The following is an 18,187-nucleotide window of genomic DNA, read 5'->3' as shown; positions in this document are numbered from 1 at the left end:
TTTTGTGATTTTTAATTTCATTGTTTTTTTTTTTTTTTTTTTTTTAATGTAGATATGAAAATTTAGAGAAGTATATTGATAATTTATATAAATGGAGTGTGAGTATGCATTATATTAACATATAATATTAATTGAAATTGTGTAAAAAATTGAATTGGATTAACACACTATAGAATACTCCCCCTCACCTCTATTTATTTTTTGCACAAAATTTTAAAAATATTAGTATTATATTGAGATATAGTAGAAATAAAGGTAAAAAAGACTAAACTGACCTTATTAGTATTGTATGATATAAAATAATGACACTTGTGTACTATATTGCAAATTTGAATGATAAAAAGGAGATGAAATTGATACTTTATTATAGGACGGACCAAAATAAAAAAAATGGATAGATTGTTAACGAACGAATGAATGAAGTATAACAATAAAACTTGTATCTAGATTCACATGGTGAGATCTTTACATTACATTTTAGAAAATTTTGGAGTTTGTTTCTTGAATTGTTGGACTTGAAATTGAAATTTAATAATAAGTGAGATCTTTACTTTACATTTTAAAAAATTTTCGAGTTTGTTTCTTAAATTGTTGGACTTGAAATTGAAATTCAAATAACAATAAATTTAAATTTAAATTCTATATAATTTAATATAAATAAATATTTCATATAAGTTTGAAATAAAATTGAATTTTCTTATAGTATGATATATTAAGATAAGATAGTTGATTTAATTAATACTCCCTCCGTCCTAGATAAAATTAGCGTATTAATGTAGATACGAGAATTTAGGTAAAATATAATTTGTAAATAATTAAAAAGTGTATTAGTAAAGATTATTATTATTTAATAAAAATAATTATAGATTAAGATTAAGATAACTAAATAGTTTAATTAAGATTAAAAAAATTAAATTTTAAATTTTAAAATATAATTAAAGTGTATAATCAATTTTACAAAAAAAAAAATTATGTGGGACAGACGAAAATAGAAAATAGAAAATAATGACAAATTATATGGAACAGAGAGAATAGTAGGGTTTGATTTTTTATAGTATAATACTCCATCTGTCCCGTCCCGCAACAAGGGTGACGTTTGCTTTTTGCACGTAGATTTTTTAATATTAGTATTATATTGGATTGTAGTAAAAAAAAATAAAAATACCCCTATTAGTATGATGTAATATAAAAGTAATAACATTTGTGTAATAGATTGTAAGTTGAAAGGGTATTTATTATGTGAAGTAGATAGTACAATTGCTAAATTAAAAAATTGTAACATTTCAATGGGACGAAGGGAGTATATTATAACGTATGATTAATTTTCAATTCTAATTATTAAGTATTTAAGGATACCAAAATCAGATATAAATGAAGCAATGAAGGTTTTTGTTTGATTTTAAAGATGTGGAAAGAAAATATTAAAGGGCTTTTAATTTTTTTTAGGAGTTTTAATTGTTTCATTAGTTAAAAAATTAATTTAAATATTTGATAAATTAATTTTGTAAAATAATTTATTAATTTTTAAAAATTAAGTTTTAAAACGTTAGATATACCAACTGTTTAAAATCGTGGTGTGGGAGTGAACATTAGAATTAAGTAACAATAGTAATTGAAAGTGGATAAAAAATAAAATATAAATGTCTAAAATATCTGTACTTTTTAAGGATTTTAAAAAGTGAATTAAAATAATAATTAGAGATAATTTTGAAAAAATATGAATAATTTTGGTATAAACTGAAGACTACAATTACTAAATGAGAAAAATATAACAATTGTTTTAAAACGAATGAATATATAAAAGCAAGTCTAGCTCTTTCGAAACGCGGAGTATATAATTTGTAAAATTATTTTCACTATTTAGTAGAATAATTATTAAAAAAATAAATACTTTATTTTCAGACCAACGAGAATAAAAAAATGAATGCTTCTTTCGAGACAGGATAAATATTTTTATTGGATAATAGTATAGTAGTACTAAATGAATACATTCTTAAATAAATATATAAATATTCTCATTTTATAGCAAAAAGATATTATAAAAATAAAAAAAAATATTTATTATCTATTTCTATTAAAATTTATATTAAAATATTTGAACACATATGTAAATAGTAGAAGGAATAATTTTTTTTTTCATTATTTCTAAAAAATCCCTTTGTACAAGGATGGAAAAAAATCGAACAGCCGAGTCGAACTGAAGTAAATCGGATTCTCGATTAATCAATCAATCAAATTCGATTTAAATAGAAATATTATATATTTGGTATTTGTTTGGTTCAATTTGATTTTGGTAGTATTTTTTTTCGGTGAATTGAACTGAATCGAACTAAATATATTTATATTATTATAGCTAATATTAATAACTATATTATATTCAATTTCGGTTTCCATTCGACTTTAAAAATTTGTAAATATTTTTTAATTACAATTTTTTTAGTTATCTTTATGTGTTTATTTCTTTTAATCGAACTATTTGTAAATATATAAAATATTTTTTTGTTAACTGAAAATTATGTCGATTAACCAAAAGTTTTGATTTGAATATAATTTATGGTTTTAAATATTTATTTAATTTGATTCGATTCGAAATACCAAATATATTTCAAATAACCAAACTCTATCAAGTGTGTTTGTTTGAAGAATTGAAAAGAGTTTATACTATTTATACAAATTTTTTCCTAAAAAAATATCAAATCAAACACTTATTTTTTATTTTTTATATTATACTAAAAATTAATTTTTAATTCGAAACATTATATCAATACTTATTTATGTTACATCATATTACTATTACAATTCAAATTTTTTACTATTCAAATCCCAATTAAAAATCCAAATTTTAAACTAACATATGGATAGTTTTTATTAAGGGTGTGTTTATTTGGAGGATTGAATTTTCAATTCACTATTCATCTCATTTTTTTCAAAAAAAAAAAATTAAATCAAACAAATATTTTTTATTTTTTATATTATATTAAAAATTAATTTTACATTTAAAATATCACATCAACACCTATTTATCATATCATACGACTATTCAAATTCAAAATTTTTACTATTCAAATCACAACTCAAAATCCAAACCCAAAACAAACATACCATAAATTGCATTGCCAGCTGTTTCTAAAACCGGCAGGGCATGTGGCTATGTCTGAAACTGATGAAACAGTAAAAGTCAAAGGATAAGGGTACAGACCCACATACACAATCCTCTTTTTTCTTAATAGATTATTTTATATTTTTAATAAATTTATTTGTATTAAATATATTTAATAAATATAAAATTTAAAATATTCCTTAATTCTATTTTTTATTTTTATAGTTCTATATATATTCAAAAAAATCTATTTTTATAAAATTAACTTTTAGTTAATTATCTACAAAATTATATATGTATTATATACTCTTTCCCTTGTACAAATATGTACTTATTGGATCGGATACAAATTTTAATAAAAATAAATAATTACGGTTATTTTTCCTTTTATAATAAAGAAAATTACAAAAGTATAATAATTTTTTACTTAAAAAAAGAAAACGAAGATATTTTTTGACAAGAAAGTGAGCACATATTTGGATGATAGAAATAGTATTAATTTACACTATTTAAAATACTGTGTCCCGAACCAAATTGATCATCTGATTTCGGAACGGAGGAAGTATATCTTTCGTCCAACTCTAATATTTATATTTATTTTTTATACATAATTTTAAAAATATTATTAATATTTTAATAATAATGAATAGATATAAAAATATACAAATCAATTTGCCTTTATTTTTAAAGATAAGTGTATAATAAAATGAGAATAAGACAGTAAATAAATATAAAAAATATTAATAATTAGTGATAGAGTCCACAGTTACTAAAATAAAAAATATAAACTTTTGAATTAAACAGACAAAAATAAAAATATATGTATTATAAGTGGACGGAGAAAATACTGCAAATATTCATATATTATAGATTTGTTAAACGAGTCTAGCGAGTTCAACTACTTGTTATTTTGTGTTTGATTCAAATTTATTAGCTGTACAAGTTTAGTTCAGTCTTGTTAAGAATTCGAGCTAAAATAGCTATTGGAACTCAATTTGTTAGGAATAAATTCAAATTCGAGCTCAACTCAAATTTATATTCCTTATGTCTCACTTAATTTGTTCATTCTTTTTATTTTCGTCCGTTCCACATAATTTGTCATTTTTTTTAAATATTATTATACACTTTAATCATATTTTAAAAATTATAATTTATAATTTTTTTATTTTAATTGAACTATTTAATTATTCTAAATTATAATTATTTTTATTAAATTATAATTTTTTATATTAATATATTTTTTTATTACTTATTAATTACAATACATAAAATTCCGTGCCTAAATTAAAGTGAACAAATTGCCTGGGAATGCCGGGCAATGGTGAATTATATATTCTATACATTTTTAAAATATATAAGCTAATTATATCTAAGTTTATTTATAATTTATGATAATAGAATATTCAAATTTTATTATATATTTAATCAAATAAAATAAATATATATTAAATAATCTAATAATACTAGTATAATTTATTAAAATAATATTGAACATCATAATTTTCATTCTAAAAAGCGAATAGTATATTTAGAAATGTTAAATGAATCGAGTAGCTCACAAACCATGTTCAATCCGACTCTTTAACAACTCGATTCATTTCATTTATAGGAATAAACGAATTTTAAAATTTAATTAATATTTATAAATAAATCGAGCTTGAATTCGGCTACTCACGCTCAACAAGGAAAAATTAATTAGTGTATTATTATAGTAAATTTTAACTCATTTTGGATTTTAATCAACCATATTAAACATGTAATTAGATACTCCATCCCTCCATTAAAATTAGCCCATTTAGGCTCGGCACGAGAATTAAAAAAAAAATGAATATTTTATTAAAAAAGTGATAGGTAATTGAAGGTATTTTTGAAATTTTAGTTAAAAGTTAAAGTAAATGAAGAAATAGAATGTAATAAAGTTAGTGATATTTGTTGTAAATAAATATTGAATGGAGGATAATAATTAAATGTTAATTTATTGACTTTGCCAAAATTCGTAATGAAATAAATTTAGTGGACGGACTAAAAAAGAAAGTGAGAATAAATTTGGCAGACGGATGGAGTATTAGATTATATGTGATAATACTCCATCCGTTTCATATGTATGTATCTATTTGTTTTTTGTACGGAGTTTTAGAAATATTAGTACTATATTGAGATATAATAAGAATGAAATAGAAATAACTAAAATAATCTTATTAGTATCGTGCGATATAAATGTAATGACATTTGTGTAATATATTATAAATTGTAAGGATATTTGTAAAGTTAGGTAAACAATACAATTACTAAAAAAAAAGAAATACTTTGTTATGAGACAGATCAAAATAAAAAAATAAATAATTTGTTAAGAGACGAATGAGTATTAAATATCATGATCACTCAAAATAAACACGCCATAGCGAATATAGAGTGCATTTGATATAAAGAATTAAACTGAAAAAAAAATAATAATAATAATGGCAAATGAAATTGAAAAAAAATAAAATAAAATAATAATAATACTCCCAACTTGGAACATGCAAGTAATTCTTCCTTTTGTAACACAAATTTCAATATAGAAATGTAGTAATGTAGTAAAATAAAATTAAATAATTAATGATTAGTTATTCAAATATATATATATATAAATTAAAAATTAAAAATTAAAAATTAAAACTATATTAAGTAATAATAATAAATAAAATAAAATTTTGTTGTAAAATTCTATAATATTTTCAATTGCGGCGGATGGAGCGACGGCGACGACGACAGATATGTCGGAAAAGAAACAACTGAAAGTATTTTTTGTTGCGAAATAAAAAGAAGGGAGAGTTGGATTTAAATCCATGTCAGATAAATTCACTTACAATTCAGTCCCCATTAAAAATGAATTAGTCTGCACTCCCTACTTTATGAATTATGTATGTTATGGCTCCCTATTTGTATTTATTCCTCAATTATTGTTGTATACGCAATAAGTACTCGAAATAAATTGATCAATACTTCCAATATTGTAATATATACCTATATTACTTCCCGCTCTACCTCCATTATAATCATATATACTTCTAGTTAAATATCGCGTACTTTTTTTGCGAATTAAAAAAAATGAAAAAGAAAAAGATATTTACCCACGATTTAACAGGGGTTGATGAAGAAAATCTCTTATAACTTCTCTTACCCCAATTATAAACCCTACCTCTCTCTTCTTCAGGCAAATCGATGCTCTTCAACCCTTGGCAATCAAGTAGCGATCGGTTGGTGCAAAAATGCTGAAGAAAACAGTTGATCGCTCCCATCTCCGAGACAAGCTTGAAAAAGTATGTTCCTGACTGGACTTTTTTCGATTTTTTATTTTGTTGATACTAATATTTTGTACTATAGTTTGTTCGATTGTTTGGGGTGTAACTCTCGGTCTTGTGTTTGTATGTTTCGGTTCGGTGTTGAGGAGCCCTGTGTGATCGATGTAGTTGTGTTTGTTAAACAAGTTTAAAATCGTTCGTATATTTGCCCACGTAGACCGGGTTGAATTTTTAATTTTGGCACCGATATTTGGTGATTTTATTTGTTTAATATGTGTTTTTTTTGTTAATTTTATAGATGTACATTTTGTTTAGTTACCCGTAGTTACATATTTTAGTTTTTTTGTTTGATTGTTCGATAATTAGTCATGTTTGTGGGTTGACAAATATGGTATTATTAAGTACCCCGACTTGCAGTTTTAGGTCTAGTTTGCTAAGTAATATACTTTTAGGGACTAATGTATATTCGACATCTGTTGTTACGTACTCCTGATAGATTATGATAAACTTTTAAAAATTTTCAGATTTGGGTAATGTACCAATGATATTTATTTACAGATCGTAGGTCGGATTGTGCTTGTTGTTCAATTCATAATGCGATCCGTTCGGGCAAGGGAACGCGGAGAAATTGGTACGTTTACGAAATAAATATAATTAATTTATCATGGATAAACTGAATTACGTAACAAAATATTATGTTATTTTTACAATCGTGATTTTTATGCTTGTACCTGAACGCAATATACCTATGACCCATGGTAAGGGAGATGCCTGAGTACGTAAGATGTCGGAATCAAGGTGATACTCTCGACTGTGGTCTTTTGGTCTGCATGTTCGGCAAGTGTTACGCTCATATGAATCTGGCAGTCCATCCCATTGGTGGGATCGACGGTGAGTTTGATAATGTGAAGAACTACCATAGTAAAATTTTGGTCAAAATAATGAAAGGTTTGTTCTCCGAATCATAGACTCTGATGAACAACACAGGGTAAGTGAACATCTGTAATGAATTTAGATGGATTTTGGATTGATTTGGGTTGTGTTATTTGTACTTGATTTGGTTAATGTGTTATTTTCTAATTGAATTGTTGGTTAAATTGGTTTGATTTGTCTCATGTTTGATCAGATTGTATTAAGATTGATAGGTTGATTGAATTGTAGGTTGAATTTGGTAAAACTTAATGTTCAGAGTAATGTTATGAATTGTGCCATAAATGATTGTATGATTAATTGTTCACATGGTTAGAATTACAATAATGCAAACGTTGTACCTCCACAATGGATCGATGTACCCGTCTAACTAGATCGAAATACCTTCAAACTACATACATATGCTCACATAAATGTTACCCATTTGTTAGGATTGTTATCCTTGTACGAAGACAACAACCAACCTGAAAAGTTATGCATATGAATTTTAAATTGGAATTAACTAATTCGTTACAAGACCTTGCAATGGTTAAAGTAATGTTTGCAATGAACAAAAGTGCATTCACGGATACTTAAGTACATTAATGTTGTACTAAGAAAGAAAATTATATACATGTGTTGCGAAGGTTTATGTTCTTCCAGTCGCTGTCATTTCTCTCAACCACCAATGAAGTGAAGAATTGCTAATAGAAGAAATATTTTCACCAAGTTCCTTAATTGTCTTATCCGTCAAGAGATTGACTGAAGTCGACCACATTCAAAGATACCTGCTATTACATAAATACTACCTAAGCAACCATCAATCATACCTTGATTGTCAATGCTCGTACCCAGAACACATATTTATATACCTTCATTAAATATAAACTACCCTTAAGTAGTTTTTACTTACATATAATACGATTGTATATGCTCTAATAACGAGTATTTATGCGCTGGTAACTTGTGCTTGAAAACCGATCATTCTCAATTTGAAACATTCAATTGTGTCAGTAACCATGGATGAATTCATCATTATAGTTTCTCGCGAATCCTAGAACTATATGTAAAGGTAAACAACACATATTTACTACAGATGGATAAACAAGACAGAAAATACTTAATTAAATTATGTTGGTTGTTATTCTTACATGCTTTGTTGTCTTCCTATTGAAAAATATGGCATGAGTTGTTGAATATAAATGTACAATGCCCAAACTTTTCCATCAGAGTTAGAGGAATACTCTCATCAAGTTCGTGAATTGGCTCCTCCGTCAAATGATTGACTGAAATTAATTACATTCAAGGATACTTAAGCAACTATCATTCATACCTTGAATGTTGGTGTTTGTATCTGAAGCACATACTTACATACTTGCATCAAATGCATACATACCCTTGCGCAAATCTTATATACCTATATTTTGGTGTCATATGCTTCAATAACGAGTATATATATCCTGGTTATTTGTGCTTGGGAATCGACCATTCTCAGTTCAAAAGATTCACTTGTTGTCGGTAACCATTGATGAATTCATCATGATAGTGTTCCCACAACACTATGAATTGTATGAAAAATTAAATAACACATATTTACTATAGATGGATAAATAATTAAGAAATGACTTGAATAATTTATGTACAAGCATAGTCCAACATCCACTTAGATATCTAAACAAGTCATAAATGACTGAATTAAATTATGTTGGGTTGTTAGAGTACATGATTACCAAGTTCGTGAATCAGTTCCTCTGCGTGAGTTGACTGAAATCAACTAAATTCAAGGATACCTGGTACTACACAATAATACCTAAGCAACAATTATTTATACCTCATTAGTCGGTGTTTGTACGCAAATCACATACTTACATACCTGCATACAAAATATAAGTACCCTGGCACAGATCTTACGTACCTATAATAATAGTCTTATATGCTTTAGTAACAAATATATATGCCTTGGTAACATGTGGTTGGGAAATCGGTCGTTTTCAGTTTGAAATATTCATTTGATGTCGGACCAGAGATGAATTCATCATGGTAGTGTTCCCACGACACTTCGAATTGTATAAAAAATTAAATAATACATATTTACTATGAATGGTTAAACAAGTTAGAAATGACTTAGTTAAGTTGTATGATATATATGTACAATCATAGTCCAACTTCCACTTGTAGATGTCTAAACAAGTCATAAGTGATAAATATATTGGTTGTTAGATCACATGATTGTTGCTTTAAACCAGGCTTGGTGTACGAAATCATTCTAGTTGTGTACCTACTACTACTTCATTTAGAGGATTCTCCATTGCTGTAGGAATTCAACTAAATTCAAATATACCTGACTTTACAAATAATACCTTTGTAATGTATATATATACTCATAAACTCAGTGTTAATACTTGAGTACTTTATTCATGTAATCTTCATGTCTTGTTTCATTTTTCACATACCCATATACACATGTTACATACTCCAGATACACATACTTATGCCAGTACTTTCCGTTCATGTACCACGGTGCAATGAATTTATAAAAATGTTTCAGTGCAATTTTGGATCTTGCTGTTGTATATTTACATGACACACTTTTGAAAGTGACGAGGACATGGCCGGATACCTTCCTAAGCATAAGCTCTTCGATCTCAAATCCAATCGAGTGAAGTGGATCATCCAAACCCTTAGTCTCGGATAATGATGACGATGATTGTGGATGCCCTTGTCGATATATATCATTCAATTGTCTTCGAACAAAACAAAACAAATTCAAGATCTATCTTGTCCTAAATTAGATCCAGTCCTTCAAATAAACTTTATATACCACGAACCTGAGAAAGATCAACAATTATTATAATGTAGACAGAAAAAATACACAAGTTAACCATCTAAAACAATGTTTTCAAATAAGAAAAAGTAACAAAAAACAAAAAATGACCGATTATTGTAGAATTTCTTAAAAACTGGATATGTATATCAAACCAAATGGAAAGCAGAAAAATATCAATAAAGGATCTGGATGAAACTTCACTAATTACACCTATATACATACATAAATAGAGTCTTTGCTCATTGTCTTTCAAATATCTCAACTCCATAAAACAATCGACCCGAAATTTCCCAAATCAACAGTGCAATACAAAATGGTTTTAGTTGTTTATCATTTGAATAAATGTAGACAATAATTTATAGATATCATATGCCAATAGACAATGATTCTATTTTGAAGTAATGCATCATACAAATCAAAAGTGTCGATAATGGAATAGTGGTTTGTTTTAAATTTTAATAAAATTAAAATGAAATGTATTGATAAAAATATCCACGTATGAAAATTTGTGTACTTCTGTTTTAAATGCAAACCGTTTAAGAGAAATATTTGATAATTGTCATCTAAATTCTCAATAATAGCCAACCAAATGAAATATGCTAATTATGGGCTCTGTCCCTTGATTTACCATAGACAATAAACTAATTTGTCCAAATTCTCGTACCTGGAGTACATTGTTACATACATGTATTAAGTTGACATCCCCTAGAGAAAATTTTACGTACCCGTAATATGATTTCATATACTCTTGTAACTAGTATCTATGTCTTGGTAACCTATGCTTGGGAAACCGAGAGATTGTTCAAATATCGGATTCCAAGCTCATATGAAGAAGATTGTTAAATATAGAACAAATCATCAAGATTCTTCCACCTGCATAATTGAATCATTACAATGTTGTAATAATTATTATAGAGATAAACAATTATACTTCAGTATATGTAAGAACTTTCAAAATCAACTTATATAATTCAAAAATTAAAGAACAAATTGTGAAAGTATTTGGAAATATACATTTCATAGGCATATAAGAGAATATCTTCCAAATTGCATTCATAATCTCATTACTACACAAACTCTGAATGACTAAAATTAAAATATAAATGTTTGTTGGCACACAAATATTTTCATTACCTCAATCAAATCAAGAACCGCAACAAGATTTTCAATCTTGCAAAATCTATCCACTACAAACCTATATAAAACCCTAAACCCATCTCACATATAAGGAATATAATATAACTAAAAGAATCGTCACAAAATAAAGAACTAACAATCAATCCACCATGATGAACAATAACTATTTGTGGCAATATTAAAGGTATAACTGCTTATTAAATCCAACCATTGCATATCTTTGACATTAGGACAAAATCTTCTTTAGGACATTTTATCGAACATATTATGTGCATCATTCAAACTTTCACTTTACTAATATTCATATAGTATATTTCAAAAAAGAAATATAAGAAGGAAAAAAATGAAATGTGAATTTAAATTGAGGGAAACTACTGAATCCAAAAGACTAGATAAATTCTTTTACTTAAAGATATACTTCATACCGAAAACAAAAAGTATTTTATACCCATAAGATTCGAGTGTGAGGGAGAGAAGACATGCAGTGGATACTCGATGAGATCTAATAGGAACATAGGAAAAATCTCTTGAGACGATACCTGCAATACATTTGTCCACCGGAGTGAAGAAGAGGACGATGGAACCAACCGACAGGAGAAACTGGAAAACTGTGCAAAAAATTGAAAAGTTGCGCGAAAAAACCGACTAGAAGCGGAAAGTGAGTTGAGGGTTGCGAGGGAGTAAGATATAAGGATATCTGTAAAACAGGGAGTGCAGATGAAGAAATTTAAAATAGGGACTGAACTTCAATAACATAATGTGCAGAGGGATTTTATCCAAATTATCCGTAAAAAGAATTAGAGATAAGTAATTATTTTATTTACTTTTTTTTTGCACCACAAATTCAATATTTTCTATTTTTTCATATATAAGGCTATTTTTCTATTTATTTTATTTGTTTGAGTTAATGAAGTCAAATATATTTATTCTTGGGAAATGAATATAGAAAAATTATGCAATGATTTTATTCAATTTCTTTTTTATTACTATTTACAATTTATGTTTTTTTTTTTTTTTTAATTACATTATTTTGCTATTATAATACATCATATTTAATTTATTATTTAAATATTTAAAATTGCATTAAATGATCTAGGTGTGTTTGTTTGGGAGTTTGAATTTTGAGTTAGGATTTGAATAGTAAAAATTTTGAATTTGAATAATTGTATGATGTAATATAAATAGGTGTTGATGTGATGTTTTAAATGTAAAATTGATTTTTAGTATAATATAAAAAATAAAAAATAAGTATTTGATTTGATATTATTTTGAAAAAAAAATAAGATGAATAGTGGATTGAAAATTCAATCCCAAATAAACACACCCAAAAAAAACATGACATCTAAGTTATTAAGTAAAAAAAAAAAAATCCCCAACTATATTTTTCTATGGATTCTCACTAATTGATATTACAAAATATTGCATCAAATTTATTAATAAAATACATTTTTTATTTTTTAAAAATTACATTAATATCATATTACAAAATATTCTTTTCATTCCACATAAAATATTATTTTTTCTATTTCGGTATGTCCTATATAATTCATTTTTAAAAAAAATATGATTATAAACTTTAACCACATTTTAAATTTTATAATTTATAATTTTTAATATTAATTAAATTATTTAATTAATTTTAATTTTAGTTTAAATTATTTATAATAATATACTTTTTAATTATATAATAATTATATTTTATTTAAATTCTAATATTTACATTAGTATGACCATTTTAACCCAGACAAAGAGAGTATAATATTTAATTTATTATTCAAACAAACAAATTATCAACGATATTTCTCTACGGAACCTCACTCACTAAAAATTCTTTTTATCCAACTCGTCATTTTCTCTCAAAAAATTCATCAAATCGGTATTTTATTTTATGTATTTTTTAATAAATTTCTTCAATTTATCCAAAAAAATATATATTATTCCATTATGAATTCATTTTTCTACAACTTTATCATCTATATCAAATACACTGAAAAGATAATTGTAAAAAAGTAAAGACTAATAATTGATTTAATTTTCAATTTTCAAATTCAAATGAAAAAATTCATTTATATTTTTTTAATCTCATTTCTACATATTAATATTACATTATTACTTTTATACTAAAAAAATAAAATTATATTTATACTACTTTTAAGTATCTAATAAAAATTAAAATAATACTACCTCAATTTCATAAAAATGATATCATTTTCTATTTTTGTTTGTTCCGAAACAAGTGTATTGTTTCCAAATTTAGTAATTGTACTACCTACCTAACATAACAAATATTCTTACAACTTACAATATATTACACAAATGTTATACTATACAAATAAAGATATTTTTGTTTTATATTACCAGCTAATATAACACTAATATTAACAAAGTTACGTACAAAAACTAAATAATACTCTTATTGTAGAAGGAAAATAGTACTTCTTCATTCTCATTTAATTTGTCAACTATTTATATTTTCGTTCATATCACATAATTTATCATTTTTTTAAAAAAATATATAATTATACACTTTAATCATATTTTTAAAATTTATAATTTATAATTTTTTAAATATTAATTAAACTATTTAATCATTTTAATATTAATTTATAATTATTTTTAATAATTTATAATTATTTTTATTAAAATATTTTTTAATTATTTACCAATTACGTTACGTAAAACTACAACATTGAGTTTATTATCTTTTTAAAGTTCGCACCAAATATAAATATTTATTTATAAATTAGACAAAAAAAATATATATATATTTATTTATTCATTTAAATCATATAATAATAATAATAATAATAATAATAATTTATATATGATTTGACTCTAGCACAATAATTGGAATCACAATAATAATAGCATAGGCATAGGACCCACTACTTTTCTTAAAGATTTTTAACATAATTTTACCATTTACTAAATAGTCTATATATATAACGGGGATTGAATTTTAAATCTACTATTCATCTTTTTTTTTTCTTAAAAATATATTAAATATTTATTTTTTATTTTTTATATTATAATAAAAATTAATTTTATATTCAGAACATCACATCAACACATATTTATATCGTATCATACAACTATTAAATTCAAAATTTTTATCATTCAAATTCTAATTCAAAATTCAAACTCTCAAACAAACACAATAGTTATTTTTATAAGGTTAGGAAATTGAAATTAATTTAGAATAAAATATTAATTTTTTAAAATGTTATTATAATAATAGTAATATTGATTGATTTTGTGTTGAATTATTAATTTTTTTGAATAAATAATATAAAAATATTATATTAATGTGTGTACATGTTATATGAATTATATAAATAATAATACTATTTTCGTTCACCGCCAATCTATCAATTTGCATTATTATTTTTAACATTAAAAATATCTTTATATTTATATAACTTTTTGTACAAATGTTATTATATTAGTATTATAAGACACTAATAAAAGTTTTTTTTGTCGTTTTTCTTTGATTTGTACTATATTTTAATATAATAATTAATATTCAAATATTAATATGGAAAAATTAAATGGATAAATTGGCGATTGGTAATACTCCCTCCATCCCATGTAATATGGGTGTATTACCGTAGACACGAGAATTTAGGAAAAATATAATTAGTAAGTAATTAAGAAATGTATTAGCAAAAATAATTATTATTTAGTAAAAATAATTATAGATTAAGATTAAAATAACTAGATAGTTTAATTAAGATTAAAAAAATTTAAATTTTCAATTTTAAGTGTATAATTAATTTTCCAAAAAAAAAAAAAATTATATAGAATCGACGAAAATAAAAAATATGAATAAATTATTTGGGACAGATGGAGTAATTTATTATCATGTGACTCAGTAGCAATATAATATTGAATCAGAATAATAATAGCATAGGAATAGTGGGACCACTACTTTTCTTATCTCTGTCTGACAATGTTTTTAATACGATCTTGCCATTTAAAGTTGTTACTAAATAGTCTATATATAGTATTATATTCTAAATATTTTAATAAAATAACTATTGATTCGTTAGGAAAATGAAATTAATTTAGAATAAAAAATTAATTTTTATTTTTATTATAATAGTATCTTAATTTAAAATTTCATAAAAAAAAATACTAATATTCCCTCCGTCTCATCATAATTGATACTATTTTCATTTTTATTTGTCCCGTAACAATTGACGCATTTCTGTTTTTGGTAAAAATTATTAAATCTAAATATATTTAATAAATATAAATCAATTTAATTAACTACATATCTTTATAAAAATTGATTTATATTAATTATAAATAAACAAAAATATTTTTTCATTTATTTGTATTATAAAAAATTTTATTCTCTATAAAATATATCCATATTACATATATTTTTTAATTGCTGTATAATTTTTTAAATATCGAAACATATATTTTGATTTTTTTAATCATATATATTAAATTTACTTTCGAACTATAAATATTATTAATTATATAAAAAATAATATCATAACTAATTATTATTAACTAATTAAATATCTTTACCTTAAATACCATGTCCCTAATTAAATGATTCAATTTCGGTGGAACATATATGTTTATTAAAATTTGTACGAAAGAAATAGCATGATTTGAAATTCAAATAATAACCAAAATGTAAATATATTTTAGTCAATAAGTTTTTACATATTACGTGACGGATTTTTTTAAAAATATTAATACATCACACATATTTATTATTTTTATATTTTTACGTAATTTTTCATATCTCATATAAAAAAATATTCATACAAATTATTTTACAAAACTAACACACCCGAGTTCGTATACTCCTTTTGTCATAAATATATAAAATATTTCTTTTCATAAAAAATGTTTATTCATTTGTTAGCAGAAAAAAATTATATTTCTTTTGTCCTATTTAATTATATAATTTTGTTCGAATACGAAAGATAAAAAATAATGATATCTTAATATAAAAATATGATAAATAAAAAATTAAAAAAAAAAATGTTAAAAGAAGTTTATAAACGACTTGATAAAATTATAATATGATAGTTAGTAAAAAGGAGTGGCAAATTGATTATAAATAATAAAATTATTTATTATAAATAAATTATAAATAAGTTAATGAACCGAAAAGAAAAATTGATATAATTATAACAAAAGGAAGAATACTATTTTATTTTATTTTAGTTTATTTTTTTATCACTTTTTTATTATAAAAAAATAAAAAGCACACATCAAATTAATTTTTTTTTAAAAAAAGTATTTTTTTCGATGGAGGAGTATAAAATTACTCGCTCCCACTTAATTGTATAATTTTTTTATTATTTTTATTTATTTTATTCAAATATATTATTGTTTTTTTATAAACAAAATAATCATGTACTAATATAAAAATATTTTTAATTTTTATATAAATTATAAATATATTACTATATATATAATTTATTTATTTATGAAATAAAATAAATAGTAAAATAATTTTACGTATTTCAATAAATTAATAAAAATATTATTATTTTTTATTAATTAAAAAATTACAAAATTAAAAAAAAGGAGAAAGTATTATTTTAAATGCATGTATAAAAAAATAGATTGATGCTTTATGAAGTTAGGGTTAACTGTTGTTTTCTCATGCACGTGGTGAAAAATTATTCATACCAACCATTCAAAGTTTGAATTTTTCAAAATAATTATTATAGTAATGATACTATTTAAATTATTTTTTGAGTTAGGTGTAGGTTATACAAAATGATCAATTTCTTTTTTATATTATTATGAAAGTGATATTTCTTGTCTTTATTATTTCGTTAAAAAATGTCTTTAATATCAAAATACGTTTCAATTTTATATTAATTACAAATATATAGTTACATATAAATATATATAAAGTATAAAAATAAAAAATATCAATTTTATTTTTTTATAAGCTTCACTAATCAAATATTTATTAATCTACTGTAAAAACTTAAATGTAAATTTGATAAATGAATTAAAAATTGAGAATAGATTACACAAAAACAAAATAAATTTTAAGGTGAAAATTATATGTAGGATGTGCTCTCTTGTTCAAAATTTAATTTAATTTTTTTTTAAAAAAATATTATATTCAAAATATTTATTTTTTTATTATACAAAACATTATATAAAATTATTATTTTATTTAAAAAATTTGAATATAAAAACAATATGCTTTACATATAAGTTAGAAGTTATCGTTTCGGTATATGGTATAGATTGAACCTCGATGTTTGAGTTTTAATTTTAAATAATATTTAAATTAATATTTTATAAAAAAACTATTTTTAAAAGTTTGAAATAATAAAAAATTTTAAATAGAGTGGTAGTTGTTGATACCTAATTATCACAAAATAAGTAATAATAATAATAATAATAATAATAATAATAATAATAATAATAATTGGTGGTGGTTGTCGATGCCTTTAATTATTACAAATTAATGAAAGAAAAACTTTGAACTTTAAAGACTTATTTAATTAAAATGTTCTATTGATATATAGTAAATATTATCTATAAATAAATATTTAATTCAACATAAATAGTATTAATTAAATGTGATGTTTTGAATAAAGAAATTTGGGTTTTAGTATTAATTTAAATATTATCTAGATTTAATATTTGTGAGAACAAATTTATGTATGTTTATTTAAAACATGAAAAATTGTAATAAATTAAAATAATATGTGAAGAGAACAAATCCTATACTTTTAATGTAATTTTTAAAATAATATATATATATAATATAATTTATTATTAAAAAAAATGATTATAAATAGTATAAAAATAAATTTAAAAACACAACAGCTAATATAGTCGTTTAATAATATTTTTTTCATTTCTCCCAACAAAATTTTAAACAAAAATGATTTCGAAACCAAAAAATTTACATTAATTGCCATCTGGTCCTCA

The sequence above is a fragment of the Andrographis paniculata genome, unplaced genomic scaffold (assembly GCF_009805555.1).
Source record: "Andrographis paniculata isolate CXL003 unplaced genomic scaffold, ASM980555v1 Contig17END, whole genome shotgun sequence".
Lineage (NCBI taxonomy): Eukaryota > Viridiplantae > Streptophyta > Magnoliopsida > Lamiales > Acanthaceae > Andrographis > Andrographis paniculata.
Note: the sequence above shows the minus strand (reverse complement) of the source record.